Here is a 9,094-nt window from a genome sequence, read left to right as displayed (position 1 = left end):
TATATATATGTTCATTAATTGTTTTAAATTTTTTTCGAAAATGCTGTAAATTATAAAGCAATTATATAGTTACTATTTTCTTTTATTGCACGGTGTATTAAAACGTTCGATATATATGGGGATTTGCATTCAAATTTTCAAATGATTTGAAAATGTTTTTATAATGAGTTACTTTAAGACAAAAGATAATTGATAGTTTACATAAGATTGGAGAAGAGTGGAGTTGAGTTCTGATTAAGCTTCTAATATTTAAGATAAATATACATTCTGCGTTATAATTGTAAAAAATACAATTCTAATCTTACAATCTCACAATTCTAAGGTTTATATTTAAATAATTCATAAATCTATAGCGATGTGGTATTAATTTTATTATTGATATGAAAATAATCTTAAAACAAATGTTTAAAATTTCAGCTTATGATAAATTTTAGAATTTGATTTATTATTTGCATATTTATCTTTTGCATAATCCATGAATAATTGATATGTTATCGTTTGACGCATTTTAAAATTAGGGAATATAATGCTATTTTGGCAGTTTTTACTTGATAAACAATAGAAATAAGTGATATGAAGATCTACTATTATTTGCTTTTAAACTATTTTAAATTTTAAAAATACATCTGATTTCACAGTATCGCCTTGTTTCTAATCGCTCAAGATATGTACTGCATTCTATAATTAAATTATCATTATGCCAATACTAATTAAATGCTGAATAAAATGTTAACTTAAATAATTATTAACTGAAAAAAATCAAATTGTAGTCTACCTTATTTTAAATTATAAAATGTTGCTTTTATTTATTAAATTGCGAATAAAACGTTACCAAAATCATTTTCATTAATATGAAGAAAATATCGATTCAAAACAGTCTAATGTTTAAAGTTATTAAAGAAAAACAAAAAAGTATAGAGCTGTGGAAAATAAAACGCTTTTCTCATTTTCTAAGAGGAACATTTTTACGTCAATCTGTTGTTGTTGTTACTTATGCCTCTTGTCAATACATGCAAGCTGAGCCGCTATGACTCAGGGGATAGAGCGTTCGTCTTCCAATGAGGTGATCCAGGTTTGAATCCCAGCGTTGGCTGGTCGATACGAATTCTGCACCCGGCACGCACCGACCACAGTGCTGACTTGAAATATCCTCAGTGGTAGACGGATCATGGGTCCTTTTTCCATCAAGCTAACCATGGGAAGTTTTCGTGGTTTTCCTCTCAATGTAACACAAATGCGGGTTAGTTCCTTTAAAATGTCCTCCACGAAGGCAAATTTCTCCCAATACTTGATCCAGGAGTTTCCTTGGCTTCTAGATCAGATCGGGTTCAAGTTTACAAGGCTACGGAGTTGAACATAATTAGTTGTAAGCCTAAAATTGGGTCGGCTGTTGAACGATGGTTGTAAAATAAAATACACTCTAGCCTGTTTTTGAAATCAGGCGAATTTTTAAGGCTAATGGTGCGCTTCTTATTTTTTTAGTTGAGCCATATATGGTCATGAATACGACTTCAACCACACAGACACGTTACAGCCTGTTTTAGAGAGAGGATCCAATCATTCTTAATTCATTCACCCACAGATCATAATTTTGACCTAAACCAGAGAACGATCTTTCTGCAATTCAGCGCTTTCAGAGGTATTTTATTTTACAATCGTCCTTGAACAGCCGACCCAATTTTTTGGGTTACAACTCCGTAGTCTTGAAATTTTGAAACCAATCTAGAAAACAAGGGAACTCCTGGATCAAGTATTAGGAGAAATTTGCTTTCGTGGAGAACTTTTTGATGGAACTTCTCCGCATTTGAGAGGAGTTACATGGAGAGGGAAACCACGAACACCTCCTACGGTTAGCCTGATGGGAAGGGGTCTTTAGCCCATAATTCGTCTACCACTGAGGATATTTCACATCAGCACTCCACTCGGTGCAAGCCGGATGCGGAATTCGTATCGACCAGCCATTGCTGGGATTCGAATCCGGTTCCATTGTAAAGCGAATGCTATTTACCCTGAGCCATCATGGCTCTTCGAGAGGATATTGATTTGTTATGGGAACTATTTAACAGGCACCAGTCACCATTTAATACACGGGAATTCTTTGGTTGGCGAGAATGGAACTCTCGTTCTGATGAATGCGAGTCCAAAATCCTACTAACAAGGCTATTCCGGTCCTATCACTCCGTTCCTTAACATTGTATCCGGATATGTATTTTTAAGCAGAATATTAAGAAAACATTTTTTGCATGTTTAGTGAAAACATGCAGTAAAATGGTGTTTTTAACTAAAAAGCTCTTTCCTGAACAATTTGAAAATGTGGCTCATTACTCGGAGAAAAAAAAATTCTGATAAAATTACCGTACTGTAATGACATTTCTGTTAAAGAAAAAGATATCATAATTTTGTTACATAAATTCGAAATATATGGTATTTAAACCATTCGTTTGGTTATTTTTCCTCTCATAGTACAGTAGGGAACCGATTATCCGGAANCTAATATTTAAGATAAATATACATTCTGCGTTATAATTGTAAAAAATACAATTCTAATCTTACAATCTCACAATTCTAAGGTTTATATTTAAATGATTCATAAATCTATAGCGATGTGGTATTAATTTTATTATTGATATGAGGATCATCTAAAAACAAATGTTTAAAATTTCAGCTTATGATGAATTTTAGAATTTGAATTATTATTTGCGTATTTATCTTTTGCATAATCCATGAATAATTGATATGTTATAGTTTGACACATTTTAAAATTAGGGAATATAATGCTCTTCTGGCAGTTTTTACTTGATAAACAATAGAAATAATTGATATGAAGCTACTATTATTTGCTTTTAAACTATTTTAAATTTTAAAAATACATCTGATTTCCCAGTATCGCCTTGTTTCTAAACGCTCAAGGTATTTACTGCATTCTATTATTAAATTATTATTATGCCAATACTAATTAAATAATGAATAAAATGTTAACTTAAATAATTATTAATTGAAAAAAAAAGTAGTCTACCTTATTTTAAATTATAAAATGCTACTATTGATTAATAAATTTCGAATAAAATGTTACCAAAATCATTTTCATTAATATGAAGAAAATATCAAAATGTTATTAAATTACTATTAATTATTAAACTATGAATAAAATGTTACTAAAATCATTTTCATTAATATGAAGAAAATATTGAAACGATTCAAAGCAGTCTAATGTTTAAAATTATTAAAAAAGAGAAAAAAGTAGAGAGCTGTGGACAATATAACGCTTTTCTCACTTTCTAAGAGGAACATTTTTACGTCAATCTGTTGTTGTTTTTACTTATGCCTCTTGTCAATGCATGCAAGCCGAGCCTTTATGTCTCAAGGGATAGAGCGTTCGTCTTCCAATAAGGTTATCCTGGTTTAAATCCCAGCGTTGAATGGTCGATGCGAATTCTGCTCCTGGCTTGCACCGACCACACTGCTGACTTAAAATATCCTCAGTGGTAGACTAACCATGGGTTAGAGTCCCTTTGCCGTCAAGCTAACCATGGGAGGATTTAGTGATTTTCCTCTCCATATAACCTAAATGCTGGTTAGTTCCATTAAAATGTCCTCCACAAAGGCAAATTTCTCCCACTACTTGATGCAGGAGTTTCCGGAGTTGGCATTATTAGTTGTAAACCTAAAATTGGGTTGGCTGTTGAATGATGGTTGTGAAATAAAATACACGCAATCCTGTTTTTGAAATCAGGGGAATCTTTATGGCTGAGGGTGCGATTCTTATTTTTTGGTGGAGCCACTTATAGTCACTTATATACGACTTCAGCCACGTTTACGACTTCAGCCACAGCCTGTTTTAGAGGGAGGACACAATCATACTTAATTCATTCATCCACAGATCATATTTTTGACCTAAACCAGAGAACGAACATTCTCCAATTCAGCACCTTCAGAGGTATTTTATTTATTTTATAATCGTCATTGAACAGTCGACCCAATTTATTGGGTTTACGACTACTAATGTTTAACTCCGTAGCCTTGTTTTGAAACCAATCTAGAAGACAAGGGAACTCCTGGATCAAGTATTAGAAGAAATTTGCTTTCTTGGAGGACTTTTTGATGGAACTAATCCGCATTTGCGAGGAGTTACATGGAGAGGGAAACCATGAACACCTACACAAACACGGACTCTAACCAATAATCCGTCTACCACTGAGGATATTTTACATCAGCACACCAGTCGGTGCAAACCGATGCAGATTTCGTATCGACCAGCCATTGCTGGGATTCGAAACCGGTTCACCTCATTGGAAAGCGAACGCTCTATACCCTGAGCCATCATGGCTCTTCCAGAGGTATTGATTAGTTATGGGAACTGTTTAACAGGCACCAGTTACCATTTAATACACGGGGATTCTTCGGTTGACGAGAATCGAACTCTCGTTCTGATAAATACGAACACAAAATCCTACTAACTAGGCTATTCCGGTCCCATCAATCTGTTTCTTAACATTGTATCCAGATATGTATTTTCAAGCAGAATATTGAAAAAACATTTTTTTGCATGTTTAGTGAAAACATGCAGTAAGATGGTGTTTTTAACTAAAAAACTCTCTCCTGAACAATTTGAAAATGTGGCTCATTACTCGGAGAAATAAAAAATTCTGCTAAAATGACCATACTGTAATGACATTTCTGGTAAAAAAAAGATATGATAATTTTGTAATATATATTCGAAATATATGGTATTTAAACCATTCGTTTGTTATTTTTCCGCTCATAGTGTAACGATTTAGTGGAAATTCTGGTTTTCAAAATTATTCTAATTAAATATTCTTTACTAAACATTTAGTAAAAAATACAAAACTGTAAAGTAAATGTAACTTTTATCCTATGCTCTAAGGTATCAAGATAAAATTGTAAAATTTTACCGAATATATCATATTTTATCACATATTAAAAACCATATTTTATTGTTAATTTTAATAAATCCATTTCCTGAGCTCTTCGGTAATAATTATAAAGTTTCCTGGTGTTCCCATAGTGTTAGAAATACGGTAAATATTACCAAATTCTGGTAGTTTTGTCTGTACTTTTTTTCAGTGCACTACAGTGCCCAAAACCTGTAATTACTTTTGTTAGTAAGTTAAATTTAAGTAATTTAAAAAAAACCCCAATTGTTTAAATGTTATATCCGTATCGGATTTTGATTAATAAAAATTGATTCTACTTTGAACAAATGAATAAAACTTCCATAAACTTTCTTCCTTGGGTTCTTTTCAGATATTCAACGTAAAATAAACATTTGAACATTCACCATGTTGACTACAGAAATAAAAATGCTCTGTGACTCATCGACATTTAAATAAAACGCATACGAAAGATAAGTAATGTAAACAGATATCATCCCCCTTCGGCGAATTTTCTCACCTGTTTGTCTTGTTCAATGTTGACGTCCGTCGCTAATAGGTTAATAAATAATTCAGTGAATAACAAATAAATCAATTTTTTTCTAAGATATTCAAGTTGGAGAAGAAATCGAACTTCTCTGAAAGACGACTTAAGGGAATAGCTCATTGTGAAACAATGTCTAACCACTTATTTGTCTACCCAGTTTGGAAATTCATAGTAAAAAATAATTTTTTCCACAATATTACTATAGAAGCCAAATCCCCCTGCCACTTATCAACTCCTGTGCACAACTGCTTCACTATAATTTTTGTTTCTTGACAGAATAAAAATTTTTTCTTCAAAAGTTGAATTTATTCGCGTATGATGCATGCACACGCAGGAAGAATTCTGGTAAAATTACAGTACTGTATGGTTAATACATTTCTTACGTAAAGAACCCCTATAATTCTAGAAATATGAGACAAAATATACGGTATTTAAACCATTTATTCCGTAATTTTTCTATTCATATGATAAAGGTTTACCGGAAATTCAAAGTTTGCTATTCAACCAATTAAAGTATTATTTTCAGCATATTTTTCCTGCTGAACAGAATAAATCAGTGAAACTAATAGTTCAGAAGATGTAAGGGTATTTATAGATTTTGAGTTTGTATTTGTTGTATTTGGCCTTTTGTATATTTTCTTCATACACGGAGAAAACACTTTTGATAAAATTACGGTACTGAAGGGTAATATAATTTCCGATAAAAAAATAACTTTGGTTAATGGAATCAAAATATACTGTATTTAGTTCCTTCATTAGGTAATTTTTCTATTTATATGGTAATGGTTTACCAGTAATTCTGGTTTTGAAAATTATAGCTCTTATTAACACACATACTTTAAAAATACAAAACGGAAAGTAAATGTAACTCTATAAATGTTTTTAACGTTATGATCTAAGTAATCATTATAAAATTAAAAATTTTTGCCATATTTACCAAAATTTATCACTAATGTTAAAAATATATTTTATTTGTTAATAAAATTATAAATAAATGTAACTGAATAAAATACAGGTTACCAAACTGAACACTTTTGTGACATCTCAAACTATTCTAATACTGTTCAAATTATCAAATTTTTCCACATTCTCCAAATTTCATCTTATATTATAAAATCATATTTTATTGTTAATTTTATCAAAACCTTTACCAATAAAGTAACCACTACCAAAATTTATTTTTGGTGTTTTCATAGAGCCAGAAACACGGTAAATGCTGGCTTATTATGGTAGTTTTGACTATACTTATTTTTCTCAGTGCACTAAAAACAATTTTATTTCCTTACGCTCATCATTCTTCGTGTTAAGATATAGTTGTGAACATAAACCATTCTTCTAAAAACTAATTTTATTAAAACAACGTATAAATTTAAAGCTTTGATGTCGTATAAATTTGTTCGGTTATCATTGTAATTTCTACTAAAATTTTGCTTATAGGTTGCTTTATAATTTTGTTAAATGTTTTTTACCTGGGAGATTATTTAATACTAATGGGAAAAATTATTTTCTAATATTATATTATAATTTTGTATTCATTGATTTAAGTACATATGCTGACTGGCGACAGTCTTGCAGAAAACTTATAATAAAAGCAAATATGACTTACTGCTTAATATTGTAAAATATTAAATAAGTTTTACCTTAAGTTTTAAATTTGAAATAATAATCAAAATTCATTTTCATGCAAATGAAAGCAAATTACTTTTAGATTAAAGGTAAATGTTTTTTAGGAAAGCAATACTACTGTAACTTTTCATATTTTTTTTCTGATAACAGCTAAAGAAATCTGCCCTTAAATGGACGAACTCTATTATCACTTTTGGCAATATTTTCATTGATCACGCAATAAGATGTCTTTCTATTTGCTGCTTGTGGTGTTAGACTTTGATAGTGTACAGTAAGAAATAGTTTTTTTATTGCTTTCTTTTTTTTCAAGAACATATTTACTTCCATTATTTTATAATCTGCCATTATTTTATAATCTGCCTTTTAATTGTTTGGCTTTCGGACAAATTCCTTTTGAACGAAATGATAACAGTTTGAAGTTAAAATAACGATTTTAATAAAACATCTCAAACTTTAGTTGTTTACTAAAGTATGTACTATACGCAAGATAGAAAACTTGAACGATTGCACGGAGAAAACTATTTCAATGGCATATTCTAAGTATGATTGATTACGGCGTGGTGCTACTTTTCAATGCAGCGTTGCTTTTTTTTTTCTCAAACAGATCGGCTTTAAAATTTAACTGAATTTCATTGAGGGGAAAATATTTAGAAAATGCAATACATTTTTTGAAAAATTCTAATGATTTTATTTTTAAATGTTTCAAGGAAATCGGAATAACATTTTAGTAAAATATTTATGACACGAAAAATCAATTTAGATTTAATATTGTTCAGTTTTTAAACAAATCTCTCCGTTGAGTGTCTTAGCGAAAACATGTACCACTTGATATTTTTCAATGATATTTCGAATATTCTGTAGATCTTTGCTTTCTCTCCTTATATACAGTGGTGACCAAAAGTGTGGACATTTTTTGAAAGTTTCATGTTTTTCAACTTTGTGTGCTTGTAGAATATATCAATTTTCACTTAAATACAAACGTTTATATATCAAATTGAAGGTAATTTAATGTAAAATTTAATCATGAATACAGTATTACAATATCTGTATTTCAAAAAAAGTAATGCAGCTAATAGTAAGATCTGTCTTAGATTTGAATTTTTTTAAAGTGATACTTACACAATCAATACTTAGTAGGATAACCCTTATATTTTAAGACAGCTTCACAGCGTCTTTTCATCGAGTGAACGAGTGTTTGGAGTTCATCTTTCGTAATCACATGGTGCCAAGAATCAATTATAGCTTCACTTAGTTGTCTTTTATTGGATGGACGTTTTTTTCGCACAAGAATTTTCAAGCGTCGCCACAAATTTTCAATTGGATTGAGATCAGGGCTGTTTCCTGGCCATGGTAATATATCTATGCCTTTATTTTGAAAGCATGCTTTGCATACTTTTGCTGCGTCGCATGGAGCTGAATCCTGCTGAAAAATAAATGGTGCGTTGTTGGGGAAGAGATCCCTGATGGAAGGCATCGATTTTGGTTTCAGGACAGTTTCGATGTATTTTTTGGCATTCAGGAAGCCATCAATCACTTGAATTCGGCTTACACTATCTGCAGACATACATGCCCAAATCATGACATTTGTTGGGTTTTTTGCAGTTGCTTCAATGCAATCAGGATGAAGTGCTTCACCTACTCTACGTCTCACGTATTTTCTACCATCATTACCAAAGAGCGATATTTTACTCTCATCGTTCCAGATTACTTGCTTCCATTTATTTTCTGACCATTTAATATGTTCTTTTGCCCACTTAACTCGTTTTTCGCGCTGCTTTTGATTTAAATATGTTTTTTTTCCTTGGAATTCTAACTTGTAGTCCAAATCCTGATAACCTTCTCTTTATTGTTCTTGAACTTACTGCAATACCCGCTGCATTCATTTCACATCTAATGGCATCTGATGACATTTTTCTATCTTGAAGGCATAGCCATTTAATTTTTCTATCGGTAGTAGCACTTGTGCATTTTTTTCGGCCTGATTTGGCATCCTGAATGCCAAAAAATACATCGAAACTGTCCTGAAACC

The 9,094-nt window shown here is 31.2% G+C and overlaps 1 protein-coding gene across 4 annotated transcripts in view; it reads left to right on the top strand.

Annotated features, from left to right (window-relative positions):
- Positions 1-9,094, top strand: part of LOC107453006 (relaxin receptor 2) — a 189,367-nt gene that overhangs the window by 61,476 nt on the left and 118,797 nt on the right. The window lies entirely within an intron of this gene.

Source organism: Parasteatoda tepidariorum, chromosome 1 (assembly GCF_043381705.1).
Source record: "Parasteatoda tepidariorum isolate YZ-2023 chromosome 1, CAS_Ptep_4.0, whole genome shotgun sequence".
Taxonomy (NCBI): domain Eukaryota; kingdom Metazoa; phylum Arthropoda; class Arachnida; order Araneae; family Theridiidae; genus Parasteatoda; species Parasteatoda tepidariorum.
The sequence above is the reverse complement of the archived record's forward strand: the minus strand, read 5'-3'. Positions and strand labels throughout refer to the sequence as shown.